General features: G+C 38.1%; 1 long non-coding RNA gene across 8 annotated transcripts; it reads right to left on the reverse strand.

Annotated features, from left to right (window-relative positions):
• Nucleotides 1-423: 423 nt before the first annotated feature.
• Nucleotides 424-18,363, reverse strand: LOC129894295 (uncharacterized). Of its 8 annotated transcripts, XR_008767658.1 has the most exons (8): nucleotides 18,227-18,363; nucleotides 17,267-17,303; nucleotides 16,874-16,995; nucleotides 16,446-16,581; nucleotides 15,859-15,942; nucleotides 15,713-15,775; nucleotides 15,575-15,629; nucleotides 12,318-12,624 (listed from the first exon to the last, which is right to left on the reverse strand). It is a non-coding gene; the product is annotated as an uncharacterized LOC129894295 (long non-coding RNA). The 8 variants fall into 8 exon arrangements; XR_008767659.1 differs by lacking the exons at nucleotides 12,318-12,624; nucleotides 16,874-16,995; nucleotides 17,267-17,303 and adding exons at nucleotides 424-625; nucleotides 5,084-5,148; XR_008767655.1 differs by lacking the exon at nucleotides 16,874-16,995.
• Nucleotides 18,364-22,060: the final 3,697 nt, after the last annotated feature.

Raw genomic sequence — 22,060 nt, forward strand, 5'->3', positions numbered from 1 at the left:
AGGTCGTGCGTTTACAACTCAATAGTGTACATAAATGCAATCTCTTTTCCGAATATGTTTCTTTTTTATATATCGATTTTGAGTTCTTCAATTTTTTCTTTGAATATTCGACAGATTAAATCATGTGTATTTTGAGCTTCATCAGTTGTCAGCAAATGTTCTTGTATTTCTATCCAAGAAGGATTACAAGTCATAGTAAAAAATATATCAGGTTTTCCGAAATGTTTAACTAATGCAATAACATCCATATAACTGTCACGATCCAATCCTAGGGCCTAGATATGATACAGCAAATGAGGAACCCGAAGGTATCTCACTCAAGTCTCTTAGCATTTAAATAGTCTTTCATAGGTAATGACGTTGAACAATAAGCAGAAATAAAAGGGGATAACGGGACTAAGGGAGAGCATCATAGAATAAAAGTCATCATCAACCCAGGGGCTAAGACATGTCCCTAACTCACACTCAAAATAAATTTCAAGAAATGTCATAATAGAAGTATTAACATTTTACATAAGCTAGAATAAAAGGGATGTTGTTTCTGAAATATGGGAACTCACCACAAGCAACCTTCAAGTTAGTTCGAGCTGGCCACGTGGAGGGGATCGAGGGGGGGCATCGATCCCTACATGGTGATAACATGTAGGAAATAGAGTATGCATTAGTACTTTGAATGTATAAAGTATGTAGGCAGGCATTATAAAATGGAAAACATTACATCATTATAAGATAAAGTACATGAGTAGGAGCATGCATGAGACATCGAGTAAATAGCATTGAACCATTCATTTCTGGGAAGATGACTATAACCGATATTAAGAACATGCGAGCTATTACATGATCCAACATAAACCCCGACGTTGGCATGGGGAGACTACTTGTAGGGTAGAACTCCATCAACTTCATTCGTTTCTTTCACTTCAACTTTAGATGGATATATGTGGATCCACTAACCTAAAAGCCTACAAAGGCTCCTATGTTGTCACATAGTTAATGAGACAAGGGGTTGCTACTAGGATTTCCTTACCGAATCCCTCCTCAATTCCCCATTCGATGCTAGGTCAATCCCACAGAATAGTTTAATACTTCAAAAATAGTCATAGCATATAGCTTGAGAATTCAAACATCACATTCAGTAGAATAGCTCATTAAAACCTTTATTGATTCAAATATGTGAGAATTGTCCTTATCACATAAAGAATCCTTCATTCATATCATATCATCATTCGTTTATTTCATAAGACTCACTTTTGATCATAGATATTGCTTTCATAAATATTTATTTGTAGTCAAAAGCTTTCAAGTCAAACTTTATTGAAAACATAGTAAAACTAGGTGGGTTCTATTCAGTTCAACTTTCAAACCATTGAAATCAATGCTAGCATGCATGAGAGTAATGAAATGCATCAATTAAAACATACTTGAAACAACCCACTAGCTCACTTTAAAACCCTTTTCATGCCTTCATATATGGACCTTGATAAATCAATAATTATATGAAAATAAGAGCCAATATAAGCTAAGATAGGTAAAGAAACTTCAAATACTCAATAATCTATGCAGTTGGAATCATGATATGAAAATCCATAAACGTTCACAACTTGAGATTGAACTACTAGGTTAGAAAATACTTGGGCTCCATGGATGAAAGAACCCATGAATAAAGACCCACATACCTTGGGGAAATAAAGCCCTAATGCAAGCTTGAAAATGAAGACTTGTTCTTGATGAATCCTAGACCTTGCTTGAGATGAACAAGACTTTGAGAGGAGCTTTTGGAGAAGAAGGTTTTGCGAATTTAGAAATTAATGTGAGAATGAAAGGTTTGGGATGGCTTAGGGTCATTAGATAGGATAGATTTTAGCCCCAAAATGGGCTACCTTACTGATAAATCATAGAAAAGGACTAAAATTCCCTTATTAAAACTTACCAGAATTTGACCCTACGACTCGTCCTTTCAACTCATAGAATTCCCCATGACTCATCAAAAGGAATAATCCTGCAGGGTCTGAAAAAACCCTGAGGATTAAGTCTCTGAAGTTTCTTGTCTACGAGTTGTAAACACTTCTATGAATTGTAGAAGTGACTAGCCCTGCAAGGTATGCGGTACTCGGAGGATTGAGTCTCTAAACCTCCTCTACGACTCGTCTCTATAAGTCGTCGAGGGAGGAATGAGTCATCAACTTGACTCGTTGGGTCTCCTTGACCCTTAGTCCATTTCCCTACCTCCACATCACTTCTACGAGTCAGTCCTACAACTCGTAGGTTGAGTCGTAGGAACTCATTCAATCCATTTTCCAAAGTTTGTTCCTTTGTTGCAAATTTTCGACTTACGAGTCTTATAATATCTCTCCTTTAGGAATATTTGTCCTCAAATGAGATTCAACTAGCATAGAAAGGACATGAAACGAGGATTTATCAACCCAACATGAATGCAATGACATATAAACATGCATAAACCATGAGACTTTCATACTTAACATAAAACATGACTTTACAATCGATTTCATGAACATGTATGCATATGGCAGACTTAGGAACAACTGAAACGTAGGAGTCTTAAACAATTTGAGCATGAATGAATTAATACCTTTGGCTTGAGTAGAATTAAAGAGATTAGGGTATCGCTTCATCATATCCACTTTTGTTTCCCATGTAGCGCTTTCAACCTATTGATTACTCCAAAGGACTTTGACGGATGCAACTTCCTTGTTCCTCAATCTCTTGACTTGTCGGTCTAAAATTTCAACCGGGACCTCTTCATAGGTCAAGTTTTATCAACATTCACTACTTCCAAAGGCACGATGAAATTTGGATCACCCACACATTTTCTCAACATCGACGCATTGAATACCAGATGAACCATAGTCATTTCTAATGGCAATTCCAACTCATAAGCAACATTACCAACACGTCTTAAGATTCTATAAGGTCCTACATACCTAGGGCTCAACTTTTCCATTTTACCAAACTGAACTATACCTTTCATGGGTGAAACCTTCAAGTTTACCCAATCATCCACATTAAAGTCAAGATCCCTTCTCCGAGTATTGAAATAGGACTTTTGGCGACTTTGAGTCATCTTCAACCTTTCTCTAATGACTCTCACCTTCTCCAAATCATCAACCACCAAATCCAGACCCAACAAGGTCATCTCACCCACTTCAAACCAACCAATCGGAGACCTACATCGTTTCCCATACAAAGCCTCAAATGGCGCCATCTCAATATTTGAGTGATAACTATTGTTGTATGCGAACTCAATGAGCGGTAGATGGTCATCCCATCTCCCTTTAAACTCCGACACATAAGCCCTTAACATATCCTCTAGTGTTTGTATTGTCCACTCGGCTTGCCCATCAGTTTGAGGATGAAATGCGGTACTTAGCTTCACCTTATTACCAAGTACCATTTGAAGTGATTTCCAAAACTGAGAAGTGAATTGGGTACCACGATCTAAAATAATTGACAAGGGTACACCATGCAACCTTACCAATTTTGAATGTACTACTTAGCATAATCCTTGGCGCTATAAGAAGTCTTAACCGATATAAAATAAGCTGACTTTATCATTCTATCGACAATCACCCAAATTGAGTCATGATGTTTCCAAGTAAAAGGCAAACCCACTATGAAATCAATGTTCACATCTTCCCACTTCCAAGTGGGGATTTCAATATCTTAGGCTAGGCCACCCAGCTTTTGATGTTTGGCCTTGACTTGTTGACAATTCGCGCATTCGGCCACGAATCTTGCTGTGTCCTTTTTCATGCCACCCCACCAATAAATCTCCTTTAAGTCTCGGTATATTTTATTCGAACTGGGGTGAATAGAATATGAAAAATTATGAGCCTTCCTCAAGATCAAATCCCTTAGGCCATCCACATCTAAAATGCATAACCGACTTTGTTAGTGAAGTACCCTATCTCCCCCTTGTGAAAACACTTCTACTTTCTTTTCTTTCACCAATTTCTTTAACTCTACCAATGTCGGGTCAAGATCTTATTTTGAATTAACATCCACCATCAAAGATGATTCGGACCTCTTTTGCATAAACACATCACCATCACGGAAACCACTCAACTTCACCCCCAATCTATCCAACCAGTGAACATCCTTCACCAACTTTCTCTTCTCTTATTCAACATGAGCCACACTACCCATAGACACCCTATCAAGTGCATCGGCGACAACATTGGCTTTACCCGGATGATAGTGCATACTCATGTCATAGTCCTTGAAGAGTTCAAGCCATCTCATTTGCATTAGGTTGAGGTCTTTTTGGGTGAACACATATTGAAGACTTTAGTGATCGGTGAACACATCCACATGTACCCTATAGAGGTAGTGCCTCTAAATCTTTAGAGCAAACACAACGGCTGCTAACTCAAAATCATAGGTAGGGTAGTTACACTCGTGCACCTTCAATTGTCTAGAATCATAGGTTATAACCTTGTTGTTTTGCATCAAGACACAACCCAAACCAACCTTTGAAGCATCATAATACACCACGAATCCTTCAGGTAAAGTCAAAATAAGAGCGGAGGTAAGTCAATCTTTCAAGGTTTGGAAACTCCTTTCACACTCATCCGTTCATAGGAACTTTGTCTTCTTTTGGGTTAATTTAGTCATAGGAGATGAGATTGAAGAGAACCCTTTGATGAACCTCCTATAATACCCGTCTAGACCCAAAAAGCTCTAATGTCCAAAGGAGACAACTGTCACGCCCCGGGAGGGTACCCTAGACGTAACCGGCACCCGAAGGCTATTTCTGACCTCCGAGCGAACCACCTAGTCCAGTCACTCATTCATTCATTCACATTCTCTTAGCGAAACTCAATTAATGAAATACTTTTCATACTATAAGGGCTGAAGGCTAAACATTTACAACCCAATAAGAATAGTAAATTAAGACTCCTCAAGATAACAGTTTAATCCTCTCCACACTCCAGTCTACGAAGCCTCTATTCAAGTCTAAAAGGTGTCAATGACAAGCCCATGGCTACCAACAATCTAAATAAAAGAAGAGACAACAAAACTGTACAAGAAGGTCCAATATCCTCCGGGAACTAGGAGGACTCACTGACTGGCTGGAAGTGTATGTGGATCTTCAACGGAGCGCCGGTTGATGATCTCTAGTACCTGTCTCTGCATCATGAAACGATGCAGGCCAAATGGCGTCAGTACATGGAATGTACGAGTATGTAAAATGGCCGGATGAAACCACATTAAGAAAACATCAATATCAACTCAGGACCTCAACTCATACATGTATACATCACAACTCACTCAATGTCCTAAGTCCAACAATAATAGTTTAGACAGGACTAACTCATAAGCCACTTAACTCAACTGACTCGGAGCACTAACAAGGCCTAAATGGGAGTTTCTCTTAACCGACAACCATCACCTATGAGCCGGTGATAGTACAATAATCCGACGTTGTTGTCACGTCCGTCCATACCTTGCCAGGGTATGAATGCCTCTCTAATCATGAGTACCATCAATTAGTCAAGTCCTATCATTTTAGGACAATACAAATGGGAAACATCCGACTTTAACGGTTCGATCCCACGGGAAGCATCCGACTTTAACGGTTCCAATCCCTCGAGAAGCATCCGACTTTAATGGTTCCATCCCTACCTACGTTGGCGGCGTAGTTTCTGAGGTTCGAGTATGGACTATACTCTCACCCGCGTCGGTGCTCGATACTCCTCCCATGACTCTATGCTCATAAGACTCCTCAAATCATATCAAACAAGCCCTCACAGCTAGTTTCATGTGGTACAATACCACCTCATCAACTCGGTTCTCATTTGCAATTCAATTGAGGCACAATGACAAGTCTCATTTAGGACCTTGTCCACTTGCCAATTCCTTCCTCATATCAACTCAATCAAGCCTCTTCTATATGAACATTTATGACATCTCCTCAAGATTTAACACAACTCTATGACTTCAACCCAACCATTCAAATAGAATAGCGCATTTAAGGAAATTGACTTAAACAACATATTCACATGGCTAAAGAGGTCAACAAAACATAACAACAATTCATCTCCATCAATTCATACTAATCATGAAGGAATTTAAGAACTTCTTGGCTCAACAACATCAACACATATAGCATTATATAAATAGGAGACAAAGTTCATATAGACATACACCATACCAAGAACTCTATTTTTCATGAATATCTAACCTCAAGCAAGAATAGGGCACATGGGTGAACTTAGCCCATGTTTTGGATAGCCTTACATACCTTGTTTGAAGACTTTGAAGAAACCTTGATGTTGGGTCTTCAATGGGGGACTCAAATCTTGAAGCTCTTGGACTCTTTTTGTTGGAAATGGAGAAGATGAATAAGAGAGAGAGAGAACCTCCTAGGGCTTTTTAGAGAGAGAGAGTGGGGGCTGCCAAATGGGTTCCCAAAAGACCAAGGGTTACATATATATAATTTGGGTAAGTTCCCAAATTGCCCCTCCTCAAAAGTTCTGAAAATAGGCTAAAACACCCTTGGCGCGATAGTGGCGCGTCGCGCCCTTACAGCGCCAAGGCCAATCATGCCTAAAACCTGCACAACTTTTAGTGGTGCGTCGCGCCAGAGACCAAACTACTGAGGCATGTTTCTGGCGCGATAGTGGCGCGTCGCGCCCTTACAGCGCCAAGCCCATTGTTCTGAATTCTGGGAATTTGGCCTGAAAAACCCTGCACAACTTTTAGTGGCGCGTCGCGCCAGGGACCAAACTACTGAGGCATGTTTTTGGCGCGATAATGGCGCGTCGCGTCCTTACAGCGCCAAGGCCATTTCCCCAGCAGTTGCAACTCAAGCCAAAAATGAAATTCCTGTCGTGCTAGTTCATCTTAGGATCGTCATATCTTTTGACTCCGAACTCCAAAATTTACGTCCCTGGTGGCGTTGGAAAGAAGACTCGACGACCTTTAATTTGATAGGTCGTGGGCCACCCAAATTGACGCCTTTCAAAAGATAGGGTCATTAAAAGTCGACCCTTACATGAACTCGTCCTAAGCTTAGCCACAACGGATCTCTTGGACTTAGCTCGGTCCTAGGGGTCCTCAATGACCCCACATCACCTCCAACGCTCCTAATTTCTCAGGGACTCATCTTAACTCAAGCACATACTTCGAAATAAATACGATGGGCCCCACACGTATACAAAGAAGGCTCGAATCTTAGGGAGAATTTTGAGGGGCTTTACAACAACAGTCTAGGCCAATTCCTCATCATCTCCATCTTCTTAGGATTAACCTTGATCCCATCATCGGCCACTATATGACCAAGAAATGCTACCTCTTTCAACCAAAATTCACACTTCTTAAATTTGGCAAACAATTTTCTATCCCTAGAGTTTTGAAGCACAACTCTCAAGTGATTCTTATGTTCTTCCTCACCTCGAGAGTATATCAAGATATCGTCAATGAAGATCACCATAAAAGTATCAAGGTAAGGTTTGAACACCCTATTTATTAGATCCATAAACAACGCCGATGCATTCCTCAACCTAAACGACATCACCACAAACTCAAAATAACCATCCTTGTTCAAAATGCCGTCTTGGGAATAGCACACTCCCTCACCCTTAGTTGATGATAGCCTGACTAGAGATCAATCTTTGAGAAATGACTTTCCCCTTGAAATTGGTCAAATAGATCATCTATCCTAGGGATTGGATATTTGTTCTTGATATTCACCTTGTTCAACTGACGGTAATCCATGCACATCCGAAGCGACCCATCCTTCTTCCTCACAAACAACACGGGAGCATCCCATGGTGAAATAGTTGGCCTTATGAATCTTTTCTCCAACAAGTCCTTTAATTTTTCCTTTAACTCCTTTAATTCCATCGGGGCCATTCGATAGGAAGGAATAGACATAGGTTGGGTATAGGAGAGAAGATCGATACCAAAATCAACTTTCCTTTTAGGAGAAACACTAGGAAGGTCATCAAGAAGACATTCGGAAACTCATTAACCACGGGAACCGACTCAATAGAAGGACTTTCGAAGTCGACATCCCTAATCCTCACAATGTGATAGATACAACCCTTAGCAATCAACTTTCAGGCCTTAAGACAAGAAATGAACCTACACTCTACCACTGAATCATGACTCTTCCATTCAAGAATAGAATCATTTGGGAATTGAAACTTGATTCTACAAGTTCTACAATCTATAGAAACATAGGACACTTGCAACCAATCCATCCCAATAATGACATCAAAATCTACCATGTCAAGCTCAATGAGATCACAAGGAACAACTTTATGCAAGATAGACACGGGAGGTAGACACCAAATAGGGCTTTATTAACATTTTGGGTAACACATTAATGGAGTAACAAATGACAAGTTGGCACCTAGATCTAGTAATGCATACAAATTAAAATCAAAGACCTTTAACATACCGGTAACAACATCGAGCGCTTCCTCCACCTCTTATCTCCCATGCAACGCATAAAATCGGTTGGTCCATTGGCCACTCCCCTGAGCTTATTGACCATGAACAATTTGACATTGAGGCCTACCACCAGCACCTCTAAAATATCTATCTTGGTGACCCGGTTTACCACACTTGAAGCATGCATTGGAGTCGGCTAAGCATTCCCCTTTGTGAGGTTTCCCATGTTTCTTACAAGCGGGAAAAGTGTGAGCACCCGCATTCTCCCTTTGAACCATCGGATTAGAACCTTTGTCCTCATTGAACCTCGGAGGAGGAGTATTGTGGAACCTTTCCCCATAATTCACGACAAACTTTGGCCCTTTCCACCACTACTATAACCGGACCTTTGGTGATTGAACCCTCCACCATAAACTCTAGCCTTCTTGAATCCTCTTGACCTCTTACTGAAATTTTCTTCCTCAATTTGTTTTGCATATGTCATGAATCGTGATATGTCCATTTCTTTGGCCAACATGACCATCTTGCATTTCTTGGACACTAAACTAGAAACACCGGAGATGAATTTACTCATCCTTGCCCTTGGATCGGAGACCATGAAAGAAGCGATCTTAGAAGGCATTGAACTCTTCCCATTCTATGGACCCCATGTCTTCACCCCTCTCAACTATCCATTGCTCATACCAAACCCTTGACAAACCTTTGAGTTGATAGGCCACTAGCTCGGCCTTCTCATTTGGAGGCACTCTCATGATAGCCACAATGCAATAAATTTCCACAATGAATTCCATAAGGTTTTCATCTACGTTTGAACCATCAAATTCGAGTGGATTCATTCTCTTGAAGTCCTGAATCCTAGAAGTTGGAGTAGGAACTTGAGGAAGAGAAGGATAAATATCTTGATTAGTTTGGTTGGCTATGTCTTGGGACAACAAAGGGATGATGTAACGAAACTCCGCATGAGTAACCCCTTCCTCATGATGTGGAGCCTCGGGAACCGAAAGAGCTTGGTCCTCATCTTCGACCCTTGCTGTAGGTGTAAGTACTCTTCATGAAAGCATGATCTAGAGGACATAAAACGATTCATTACTTGGAGGAACACTTAGGACAATTCTAGGGCACGACATGAATCATAAAAAAAGGAAAACTTTATTAAACGCCTTATTGTCTCCTACTCATGATTTTGGCGCTCTTCACAAACCATGAATAAGACCCTATTTGACGTGGTACGTTGGACTCCGAGGAACATTCAAAACCTCAAGCTCTGATATCAAGTTTGACATGACCCAGGCCTAGGGCCTAGACGTGACACAGTGAATGAAGAACCCGGAGGTATCTCATCCAAGACTCTTAGCATTCAAATAGCCTTTCATAGGTAGTTATGTTGAACAATAAGTGGAAATAAAAGGGGAAAACGGGACTAAGGGAGAGCATCATAGAATAAAAGTCTTCATCAACCTTAGATCATCATACATTTGTGTCCAAACATACCTCTACTAATAGATTTGGCGGGGGCTAAGACATGTCCCTAGCTCACCCTCAAAATAAATGTCAAAAAATGCCATAATAGAAGTATTAACGTTTTACATAACATAAGCTAGAATAAAAGGGATGTTGCTCCCGAAACATGACAACTCACTACAAGCAACCTTCAAGTTAGTCCGAGCTAGCCACGTGGAGGGGATCGGGGCGGGAGGGGGGAGGGGGGCACTAGTCCCTACATGGTGATAACATGTAGCAAATAGAGTATGTATTAGTACTTTGAATGTACTAAGTATGTAGGCATGCATTAGACAATGAAAAACATTACATCATTATAAAATAAAGTACATGAGTAGGTGCATGCATGAGACATCAAGTAAATAGCATTGAAACATTCATTTCTGGGAAGAAACATTCATTTCTGGGAAGATGACTATAACCGACATTAAGAACATGCGAGCTATTACATGAAATCCAACAGAACCCCCTACATTGGCACAGGAAAACTACTTGTCAGGTAGAACTCCATCAACATTATTCATTTCTTTCACTTTAACTTTAGATGGTTATACGAGGATCTACTAGCCAAAACCCTGCAAGGGCTCCTATATTGGCATATAGTTAATGATACAAGGGGTTCCTATTAGGATTCCCTTACCGAGTCCTACCTAAATGCCCCATTCGATGCTAGGTTAATCCCATGGAATAGTTTAATTCTTCAAAATAGTCATAGTATATAGCTTGAGAACTCAAATATCACATTCGGTAGAATAGCTCATTAAAACCTTTATTGATTCAAATATGTGAGAATTGTCCTTATCACATAAAGAATCCTTCATTCATATCATATCATCATTCTTTCATTTCATAAGATTTACTTTTGATCATAGACATTGCTTTCATAAACATTCATTTGGAGTCAAAAGCTTTCAAGTCAAACTTTATTAAAAACATAGTAAAACTAGGTGGGTTCTATTTAATTCAACTTTCAAACCATTGGAATCAATGCTAGCATGCATGAGAGTAATGAAATGCATCAATTAAAACATAATTGAAACAACCCACCAATTCACTTTAAAACCATTTCATGCCTTCATATATGGACCTTGATAAATCAACAATTCTATGAAAATAAGAGTCATTATAAGCTAAGATATATAAAGAACTTCAAATACTCAATAATCTATGCAGTTGGAATCATGATATGAAAACCCATAAATTTTCATAATTTGAGATTAAACTACTGGGTTAGAAAATACTTGGGCTCCATGGGTGAAAGAACCCATGAATAAAGACCCACACACCTTGGGGAAATAAAGCCCTAATGCAAGCTTGAAAATGGAGACTTGTTCTTGATGAATCCTAGACTTTGTTGGGATGAAGACTTTGAGAGGAACTTTGAGAGAGGAGGGTTTTGTGAATTTAGAACATAATGTGAGAATGAAGAGTTCGGGATGGCTTAGGGTCATTAGATAGGATATATTTTAGCATCAAAACGACCTACCTCACTGATAAATCATGGGAAAGGACTAAAATACCCTTATTAAGACTTACCAAAATTTGACCCTACGACTCGTCCTTACGAATAATTGAAGTCCCCAAAACTCATCAAAAAGAATCGTTCTGTAGTGTCTGAGTAAACCCTGAGGACTGAGTCTCTAAAGTTTCTTCTATGACTCATCCGTATGAGTCGTAAACACTTCTACGACTCCTAGAAGTGACTCTCCCTACAGGATCTGAGGTACCCTGAAGACATAGTCTCTGAACCTCCTCTACGACTCGTCTCTATGACTAGTCAAGGGAGGAACGAGTTGTCAACTTTACTCGTTGGGTCTCCCTGACCCTTAGTCCATTTCACAGCCTCTACATCACTTCTACGAGTCAGTCCTATGACTCGTAGAAGTACCTATAATTCATAGGTTGAGTCATAGGAGCTCATTCAATCCATTTTTCAAAGTTTGTTCCTTCGTTACGACTTTTTGACTTATGGTGTCTTACAATAACATTGATGCATATCCCTAGTACCTCCTGTAAAACTTACAGGAAGAAAGCATTGTTTTCCTCTCTTTGAAGTATCATTGTCACCATGTCCGAGAAAATTGATAAGTCCCTATAATGCGTCAGCTCGTAATAAATCTTGATTACATGAAGTAAAATCTAATCTTTGAATTTCAACTTTTATGAATAAATCAACCGAGTATTGTTGGAAAAGTCTTCCTGAGTGTAATATTCCATTTATATCATTATCTCTATCACGCTTCGAGAGGATAACCTAGATGTGGCTGGCACGCGAAGACCATTGCTGGTCCACAAAGGAGGTCGCAGTGACCAGGCTCGAACGACGGTTTACCAAAAACACAATTCCACATTCATTCATTTAGTGAAAGACTTAGATAAAGGAATTAATAACGCTCAAGTGGGCTAACGATCAATATTTAGCAAAGAAAGAGGTACAAAGAACAACATCAAATCAACCCAATATCATCAAAATAGTTTTAGAAAATAGACTCGTAAAAGACATCAACTCCAGTGGACTCTATCTATGTCTAAGAAGCCTCTATCAGCTGTCAAGAAGGTGCCGAGACAAGCCCGCAGCTACCTCAAAAGAACTACTCAAAAGTAAAGATGAAAGTAAGTACGATTCCCCTGAAAAGCAAGGAGGTTTCACCGCTATCAGGAAAGAAATAAATCTTTAACGGAGCGTCTATTGATGATCTCTAGCACCTGTATTTGCATCATAAAACGATTCAGGTCAAATGATATCAGTACATGGAATGTACGAGTATGTAAAATAGCTGAAAAAGAATACGATCAACATACTCAACATCAATCAACTTATCACAAGGGACTCAACTCTACAATCAACTCGACTCAATAAAGAATGCAAGTTAAAATAAACAATGCTTTTAAAGAAAAATAGACTCAGTAATATGTAACTCAGCCAATCAAACCATTCATTTTAGATTTGGTAGTTTTTCTTATCCGACAACCACCACCTATCAGTCGGTGATGTACAATGAGCCCACAGCGTTGCCACGTCTGACCAATACTTTGCCACGGTAAGGGATGAATAATTAAATCTTAGATTCACAATCAATCAAATCAAGTCCTCTTTTGGAATAAAAGGGGAACATCCAATTTTACGGTTCAATCCTCTCCTACACTGGCTACATATTTTATTGAATGCAAATTGTTATTTGCTCTCACTCAATTCAGTGATCGATACTCCTCACAAGACTCAATATGCCCATAAGACTCTAATAAAATCGAATTATGCAAATCATCTCATCTAGTCACAAGTAACATTGAACTCTAATCAACTCAATCCCATCTCAATCACCAATTCTTTCATTTAGACTTCTTTTCAAGACTCATTCATGACTCATCAAGACTCTAAATCAACAATCATTTAGACTCCAAAATATTCAAGTTCAAACGATAATAAATGTAAAGACTTCTACTATCCAAACCACGTTCGACTCATTCTCATTCAATATTCACCAATCAACCTTTTAGACTCGAGCATTATGTAAAACATTGAAAAATAATACTCAATTAGGGTTCATGGGAATGAAGGCATGAACGAGTATTTCAATTACTCAACTCATCGACATCATCAAGACATAATCGAATATATATATGCAAGGACTCCCTAGGATCATAAATATATCAAGAAAACTCAAATCATATGAACATTCAGACTTAACTCAAGGAACAATTCGACTCAAAAAAGATGTAGGACACGTGGATGAACATAGTTCAATGTTCTGAATAGCTTTACATACCTGAAAATCGAAGGAATGATTGAAACTCGAAGACCACTCTTAAAAACCTTGAATGCTAGTTCTTTCTTTTCTCCAATCCTTTCTCTCAAATAATTCTAAGTGTTATGAGAGTTTAAGGGTATAGGGTATTGATAAGGGACTCAAAATAGCCCCAAAACGTTAGGGTTTTGATTTGGAAAGAGTGGAAAAAGATCAAACTACCCTTCATTAAAACTAACTCTAGCCGTCTATGGGTCATTGTACGAGTTGTAGAAGACCAATCGTGGAAGCCTAGTTCCAAATTGGACTCCATTGGAAATTGTACAATGGGTCTATGACTCCTTCTATGGGTCGTAAACCCTGAGATGGGTCGTAAGGACCATTTGTAGAACTCTGGCTAGAATAAGGCTTGGGGTCTATGAACTCCTTTCTACAGGTCGTACAAAGTTCTACGGGCCGTAAAGACCACTCATAGAACTTAGGTACAATTTCCAGTAGTTACTAAAATTGTACCACTGGATCTACGAGTCCCCATTACGGGTCGTAAAATCTTTGACTAGTTTTCACCTCCACTCGTGGGAACAAGCCTCAAAATCTAAAATTAGCTAAGTGTCAAGGGGTTCTACGAGTCCTTTATACGACTCGTAGAAATCCTTACAAATCGTAAGGTCATTCGTAGGAAGGGTTTTCAAAATTCAAAATTTCACTAAGTGTTGGAAGGACCCACGAGTCGTCCCTACGACTCGTAGAACTCTCTATGGATCGTAGGCGACACTGTGGTCCACTGGACTAGTTCATTTTCTCAATTTTTCTCATGGCCCTCAAACTTAGTCTAGACTAGAATAATATGGAGTGTTACAATCTCTCATTTGAAGTTTGTAGCAGTTGTATTCACGACAAGAAATCTTATCTCTTTTTCATTTTCCTTTTTGTAGAACTTCAACTTCGATGTCAAGCAGATTATCAATAGAGCACATATTTGATAAACTGGGAAGTTGCTCATTTTCTCAGCCAGATCGATTTCATTTGTTATTATTTTGTACAACCCTTTTAATTCCACAATGCCATCCATTTTGAGAATAAGGAAATAATAATGGGTATTGCAAAGGATTATAGCAACCATCATAATAATAATTGACTAATTGACTCTTATTAGTACAAGGATAATTTGGATGTGGCACAGAACTATTATTTGTCAGTTCTTGGTCAAACCATATTGCCACAACTTTCGAGACAATTGATAAGTTATAAATTTGTTGATTTAAGCGAGAGTCACGAAAGTTGTTGTATTTTAGGAACTTGCATAAGTGATTTTAGGAAGATACAACAAGGATTTATTTTCAGTATAGTCATTAACTTTTGAACAAATGATTGGTCAGCATTACTGGAAGTAGCCATACAGTTCAACATCTCAGTGTGATCATCATAAATATATAACTGTAGATTTCTTGGTAGTTCATTTGAAGGGGCCAAATCATCAATAAAATGGTACATTTGTCCTTGAACTCTAAAGGTATAGATACCATGATATCTTTTTGTTAGCTCTTTTTCATATTTTACTCCAAGAGAAGTAAATATAAACATGTTATTATACATTTTAATATAGGTGCAAAAATGTTTAGATTCATCGGTGTTGCCTAAGAAGAGATCTACCAAATCTGGAGGCCTGTCATGTGATGTCAATTTAATCCTGTCATTACTACAACAAAACCCTGCCGATTCGTATTCAAATCTTTTTGCTCCACAATATTCACAAGGAGGGTTTTTTTTTAAAAAAGATGGTTGCGTCATTGGAAAGTTGTTAAATATCACAACAATGTATGCCTATTAAATTATTACCTGTATAAATAGAACCACCTTGAGGAAGAGCTAATTAATTAGTACGGTTGCAAGTCTAAAGTGAGTCGAACCTTTATTTTTGCCAGCCATTGCCTTCATGCTGTTGAGGAAACATTAACGGCGAACCTATTGTAAATATGATTTTGATTAATATACATAAAGATTTCACAGAAGATATTCTGTACAAATGGGTAAAGCGGTTGCCATACCTTTGCGAGATATAGTTGTTAAGTTTGGGTTATGTTGTCCCGCAGGTGTAGCTGATGTTGAGCCTGGTATATAGGAAGTTTTAATTAGCATAGAAATTTGGAATTTTGGAAAGAGTAAATATCAACAGCACATACATGTGGCGTACATGGTTCGAAAATGCAGAGAGAGCTAACTATATTCTTTCCTTTGTCTTGTACAGCTGTAGAAGTATCATCGCGCGAGGTTCTGCCTATAGCGAGAATTACGGTGTATTAAATATTAACAGATCATAACTACGGCTAGTTCAAAACAAAATGTCATGAAGTCATCCATTATATTTAGCAAACCTGTTTGAGGCTAACATGGTAACTCTCTAATAGTACTACCCCTCTGTCAAATTAGTCGAAGTTGAGTATTAGGCAGCGGTGGAAGAGATCAGATAAGAAGGTTTTGGTTATTCGATTCATGTCGTATAGTCCGGCCTTGAAGAATAAGCATTTCTTTTTTATCTGCCGAGAGTTGTTTATACATGTCCCGTTGCCTATTTTTAACAACACTGGCTTTATCTGCAAAGTGTTGGGGCGCTTTTTGCTTCAAGGGGGAAAAAGCACTGATGACCTTTTTACGCAGACGCATATCTATTGCCAAGAGGCCGAGATTTAGTCAAATTAGCCATTGTAATTTAATATACTATAATTTAACAAAAACACAAAATTCTAAAAATTGGCAGCCTTGAATTTGAGGAAACTATACCTGGAATAATAGATTTTGCCTAGCTTGGTTATATGGAATACAAATGAGTATCTGTGATGCTTCCTTTCTATACTATGTTACTCTTCACCTCTATGCCAATGAACAATTCTTCTCCAACTTAGCTTTTGAGTTTTACCTATTACATATAGCATAGAGGGGGAAATTTAAATCTAAAGAGGAGTAAGAGGAAAGTTCAAAATCAGCTAATTCCAAAGAAGAGAAAATTTGGCTAATCTATCATGAAAAATTTCTTTATTTCTAGCTACCAAATTTGATCTTTATTTTTCTCTCGGCTGAAACAATACTCATTAAGAGTGGTGAAATAAAGATTGTGAAAGAGATGAGAGTCGATGTTTCGTGACATAGGTTTAATGCATTAGACATAGCATGTAGCAGACCATAACCAACCAACGGATTAGACTAATTACCTTGTGCAATAAATCAATATTGGAAGGGCTATAATATTTAATCATCCTTGCATAACCACGATTCCCAACGGCCTCATATCAATTATATCTCACAGTTGTGTTGGCATTGAAAGAGGTTGTTCCTAAGCATTCTTGAAAGTTAAAGAAGGAGAACTGAAGGTTGTTCTGTTTTGAAGAATAGCTGATGTTTCTACTTCTCTTTTGGAGAAGAAAGGATGTTTCCAAGTCACACATAAGTGCTCACAGTTAAAAGAATGTTAATGAATAATGAAAAGGCAATTGACATTTGGCATTGGCCTATAGCTGAAGATAGCTCTCAATGAACTTACTAATAAGTCGACATAAAAATTAGCTCAAAAACTCAAGTATTAACATCAAATAACCAGAATATACCTCCACAAATAGGTCCAAATTATGGAAATAGAAGAACCTGACAGGAGATGGAAAGGAAAAGTGATTTTTTTGTGGCTAGAAATTGGAAAAAAGTAATCGAACTGGATATGGACAGAATTCTGAACGACATATTTTAAACTTTGAAAATATTTCTAAGGCAAGCGAAATTAAAACCATAATCTGTTGTAACTAAGAGTTTAATGTATCTACAACTTCACAGTCATGAAATTCAGCCACAAAAACTGACAAATTTTAAGAAAACTTGAAAAGGCAAATAAAATAAAATAATAATAATGCAGAAAATCAAAGGGAAAGAAAAAACAGAACATTTAGGGGGAAAATTAAGAGGATAACACCTGAACTTGTAAGCCAGTTGAAAGGATGAAGAAAGTGAGTATTTTTTGATATTTTGAAAGCTCCGAGAATGAAAGAGATGGCTTTTGTTCAAGTAAGCAAGAGAGAATGGATACTTGTAGAATTATGATTGCAATTGGAATATCAACAAATGAAGAAGCTCGCAATTTTTTTTTGATTGATCAGGTTTATAAATCTCACAGAAAGATACACAAAGAAGGACAATCTAGCAGAGAAAATCAAGCAAAAGCTTGTTCAACACTTTCATCAAACACTTCATGTGCAAGTTGAAACCATCATAATTGTATCCAATAAATCAAACTACCATACCCAAAACAAACCAATCACTTAAGAAAAAGCTAAGAGAACTCAAACGAAAGCACGAATGATAAATCGACAACAACGGACAATTCCAACAAAAAAAGATTGACAAGGTTTAAAAATCAATCAAGCAAAAGCTTGTTCAGCACTTTCATCTAACACTTCATATGCAAGTTGAAACCATCATAACAGTATCCAATAAATCAAATTAGCAGACCCAAAAACAAACCAATCACTTAAGAAAAGCTAGAGATGATAAACCCAGAAGATAAATGAAATACATACCGGCATGGAGACGAAGCACCGGCGAGAAAAATCAATGTGTTTATGGTGTCCTTATCTATAACCAAAGCAGGGCACCGCTTGAACCAGAAGAAGGCCAAAAATGGACTAAATTGCCCATGTCGACTAGGAGCAGCTTGATTCTCTATTTAAATGAAAAACTATTTTTTTTATTAAATAATGAACGTCTAGTTTACTTTAACTGCAAGTATTCCATCCTATTTATTTTATTTGTAAGATTACTTTTTACAATCTTTTAAAATATATATTTTAAAAAAAATTAATTAAATTATTTGTATGTATCTCTAATTTTAATTTAATATATTATTAATTTTATCGCACTAATTTCATTCCATATACATTATAGCCAAAATAAAAGTCAAAATAATTTATTATTTTTTAAAATAATAAAATTTTATATTAAATTAGTTATTTTTAGTAAAAATAATGAATAGAAAAATGTTAAGAAATAAATTGAAGAAATAGCAAAATAGAGTAATTGGATTAGATATCACAATAACTTAGAAAAGAAAAGAAATCGAAGTAATAGCAAAATAGAGCAATTGGATTCTTTAAGTTATTTTTTTTAAAAAAATCTCCATAACCTTTTGAAGAAATAAATAGACCCCACATCTTTAGATGTATACTTGATTTTTCTTTACTTCTTCAATATATGACCATTAGAATTTTCTAGAACTAATATTTTTTTATTATTATTTTTTTGAAAATTTCATACATTCTTTGCACAATGTAAAATTGCTTTAAGCTTAATTAATTATAGTAGATTAGAAGAGTGAAAAGGTGAGACGGTCCTTTTCAAAACTTCGTATAAAAGCCATAAGGGAAGTAAATATTATTATTCGTTTTTTTAACTTGCTATTATTTGATATTGTTAAATCTGTGATTTAAACATGGTAAAATCTGAATCAAGATGCTAAGGTCTTTTCAAAGAATTTGGTGGGAATGAGTTCTTTTGGACTCAACTGAAATCAAAACTTGTATCGAATAAGGCTACAATATCTAGGTTCCAACTCTTGTACCATTTGCAAGACTTTGGAGAGATAACCATGGAAGTTCTTTGTGTCGATCAAGCTTTTCAATATTAAGAAGCTTCTGCAAATAATTAGGCCTGCCCCATTGTAGGAAGAAGGCTCATAGTAAACCAGCTCCTAAAAACGAAGCTTCTACGTCTAGACCTCATGTTTTCATGTTTAGAAAGTTAAAAAAAATTCCTCCAAAATACAAGAATGCAATCAAAAAGCCAGCTCTTCCGACTCCCAAAGATGGAAAATGTTATAGCTGTAACAAACCTGGTCCCAAATATTGCAAATTCTGATAGAACATCTCTTTGTAAGAAGATAGTGTCAATTCTGATGATGCGGGTGATGGATTTGGACATAAGTTGAATCAATTTTATAATGTTTACTAATCTCTCGCTTTGTGAATCTGGAGTTCTCTAGTAAGTGTTCAAAGAGATCTCATATGGCTTAAATAATAGAATTGAAGAGGTAGAGACATCTGATGGTTTAGAGGTGGTAGGTGGTGCTGAGGGTGGTTTTGACACCAAAAGTTCACCAAGCGCATGCAGATATTTATTTGTATAATTATATCATTCAAAAATATTTTTAATATCTCTCCTACTGACGACGTCATTCTCAACTTTCCTTTTAAAAGGTGTTGTAACAATAGAGCTATCAACAAAATACATTGTAAAACCTTGTGTTGGAGAAAGTTCACAAGTGATATCACCTCCATTGAGAGTTTTTCATATCTTTGAAACAATGATTGATTTTGAAAAAGTAAAATCTAATTGATGATAGTCAGCATAAGCCTCAAACTATTCAACAACAACAACAATCCAGTGAAATTCCACAATGTGGGGTCTGCGGAGGGTAAAGTGTACGGATGTAAGCTGTAACTGCATCATGTCATGTCTAATCACCTCTCCCCAATATTTTTTTGGTCTACTCCTACCTCTTCTGAAACCATCCATGGCCAACCTCTCACACCTTCGCATTAGGGCATCTGTGTCTCTTCTCTTCACATGCCCAAACCATCTCAATCGTATTTCCCGCATCTTGTCTTCCACCGAGGCCACTCCTACCTTGTCCTGAAAAGCCTCATTTCTAATCTTATCGCTTCTGGTATACCTACACATCCATCCCAACATTCTCATCTCAGCAACTTTCATCTTTTGAATGTGAGAGACCTTAACTGGTCAACTCTCCACCCCATATAACATAGTCGGTCTAACCACCACTTTATAGAACTTGCACTTAAGTTGTGGTGGCACCTTCTTATCGCATAGCACACCGGAAGCGAGCCTCCATTTCATCCACCCTGCTCCAATACGATGTATGACATCATCGTCAATCTCCCCGTTGTCTTGCATGATAGACCCAAGGTACTTGAAACTACTTTTCTTTTGGATGGCATGGTCACCAAGCCTAACTTCCGCGTCAACCTCCTGAGGTGTCTCATTGAACTTGCATTCTAAGTACTCTGTCTTGGTCCTACTCAGCTTAAATCCTTTAGACTCCAAGGTATGTCTCCAATCCTCTAGTTTAGCATTAACTCCGCTACGAGTCTCATCGATCAGGACTATATCATTCGCAAAAATCATACACCATAGCACCTCACCTTGAATTTGTCGTGTCAATCCATCCATCACCAAAATAAATAAAAACGGACTAAGAGTTGATCCTTGATGCAACCCCATCACAAATGGGAAGTGCTCTGAGTCCCCTCCTACTATCCTTACCCTGGTTTTGGAACCCTCATACATGTCCTTGATAACTCTAATGTATGTCACAGGTACACCTTTAGCCTCCAAACATCTCCATAGTATCTCTAGTGGAACTTTATCATAAGCCTTTTCTAGGTCGATGAATACCTTATGCAAGTCCCTCTTCCTCTTCCTATACTGCTCCACTAGTCTCCTCATAAGGTGGATGGCTTCTGTAGTTGAGCGTCCTGGCATAAATCCGAACTGGTTCTCTGAAATAGACACGCATTTCCTCACCCTCATCTCCACCACTCTTTCCCACACCTTCATAGTATGACGTAGAAGCTTGATACCTCTATAGTTGTTGCAGCTCTGGATATTACTCTTGTTTTTGTATAGAGGAATCATTACGCTCGAACTCTATTCTTCAGGCATCGTTGTCGTCTTAAAGATAATATTAAATAACCTAGTCAGCCACTCCAAACCTACCGAACTCCCGCTCTTCAAAAATTCCCCAGAAATCTTGTCAGGTCCAGTCTCTCTTCCCCAGCTCATCCTGCGCACACACCCTTAACCTCTTCGACCGTAATACTCCTGCAACACCCAAAATCGTGAAGCCTCCCTGTATGTTCCAAATCTCCCAACATAATCTCTCTGTCCTCTTTTTCATTCAAGAGTTTATGGAAGTATGACTTCCATCTCTGTTTAATGAGGGTCTCATCTACCAATAATTTTCCATGATCGTCCTTAATGCACTTCACTTGGTCCACATTGCGTTCCCTTTTCTCCCGCATCATGGCTAGCTTGAAAAATTTCCTATTCCCGTCTTTCTCTTCTAGTTCAGCATAAAGACGGTCAAAAGCTGTTATTTTTGTCATCAAAACCGACGACTTCGCCTCCTTCTTCACTATCTTATAAAGTTCTCTATTCGTCCACTTCTCCACCTCATCCTTGCTTTCTATCAACTTCACATACGCCATCTTCTTTGCCTCCACCTTCCCTTACACTTCTCCATTTCACCACCAGTCCCCTCGATGCCGGCCACGGCTACCTGTCGAGACTCCCAACACTTCTCTTGCTACAACCCTAATACAACTAGCCATCCTATCCAC

This window comes from Solanum dulcamara, chromosome 7 (assembly GCF_947179165.1).
Source record: "Solanum dulcamara chromosome 7, daSolDulc1.2, whole genome shotgun sequence".
NCBI classification, from domain to species: Eukaryota; Viridiplantae; Streptophyta; class Magnoliopsida; order Solanales; family Solanaceae; genus Solanum; species Solanum dulcamara.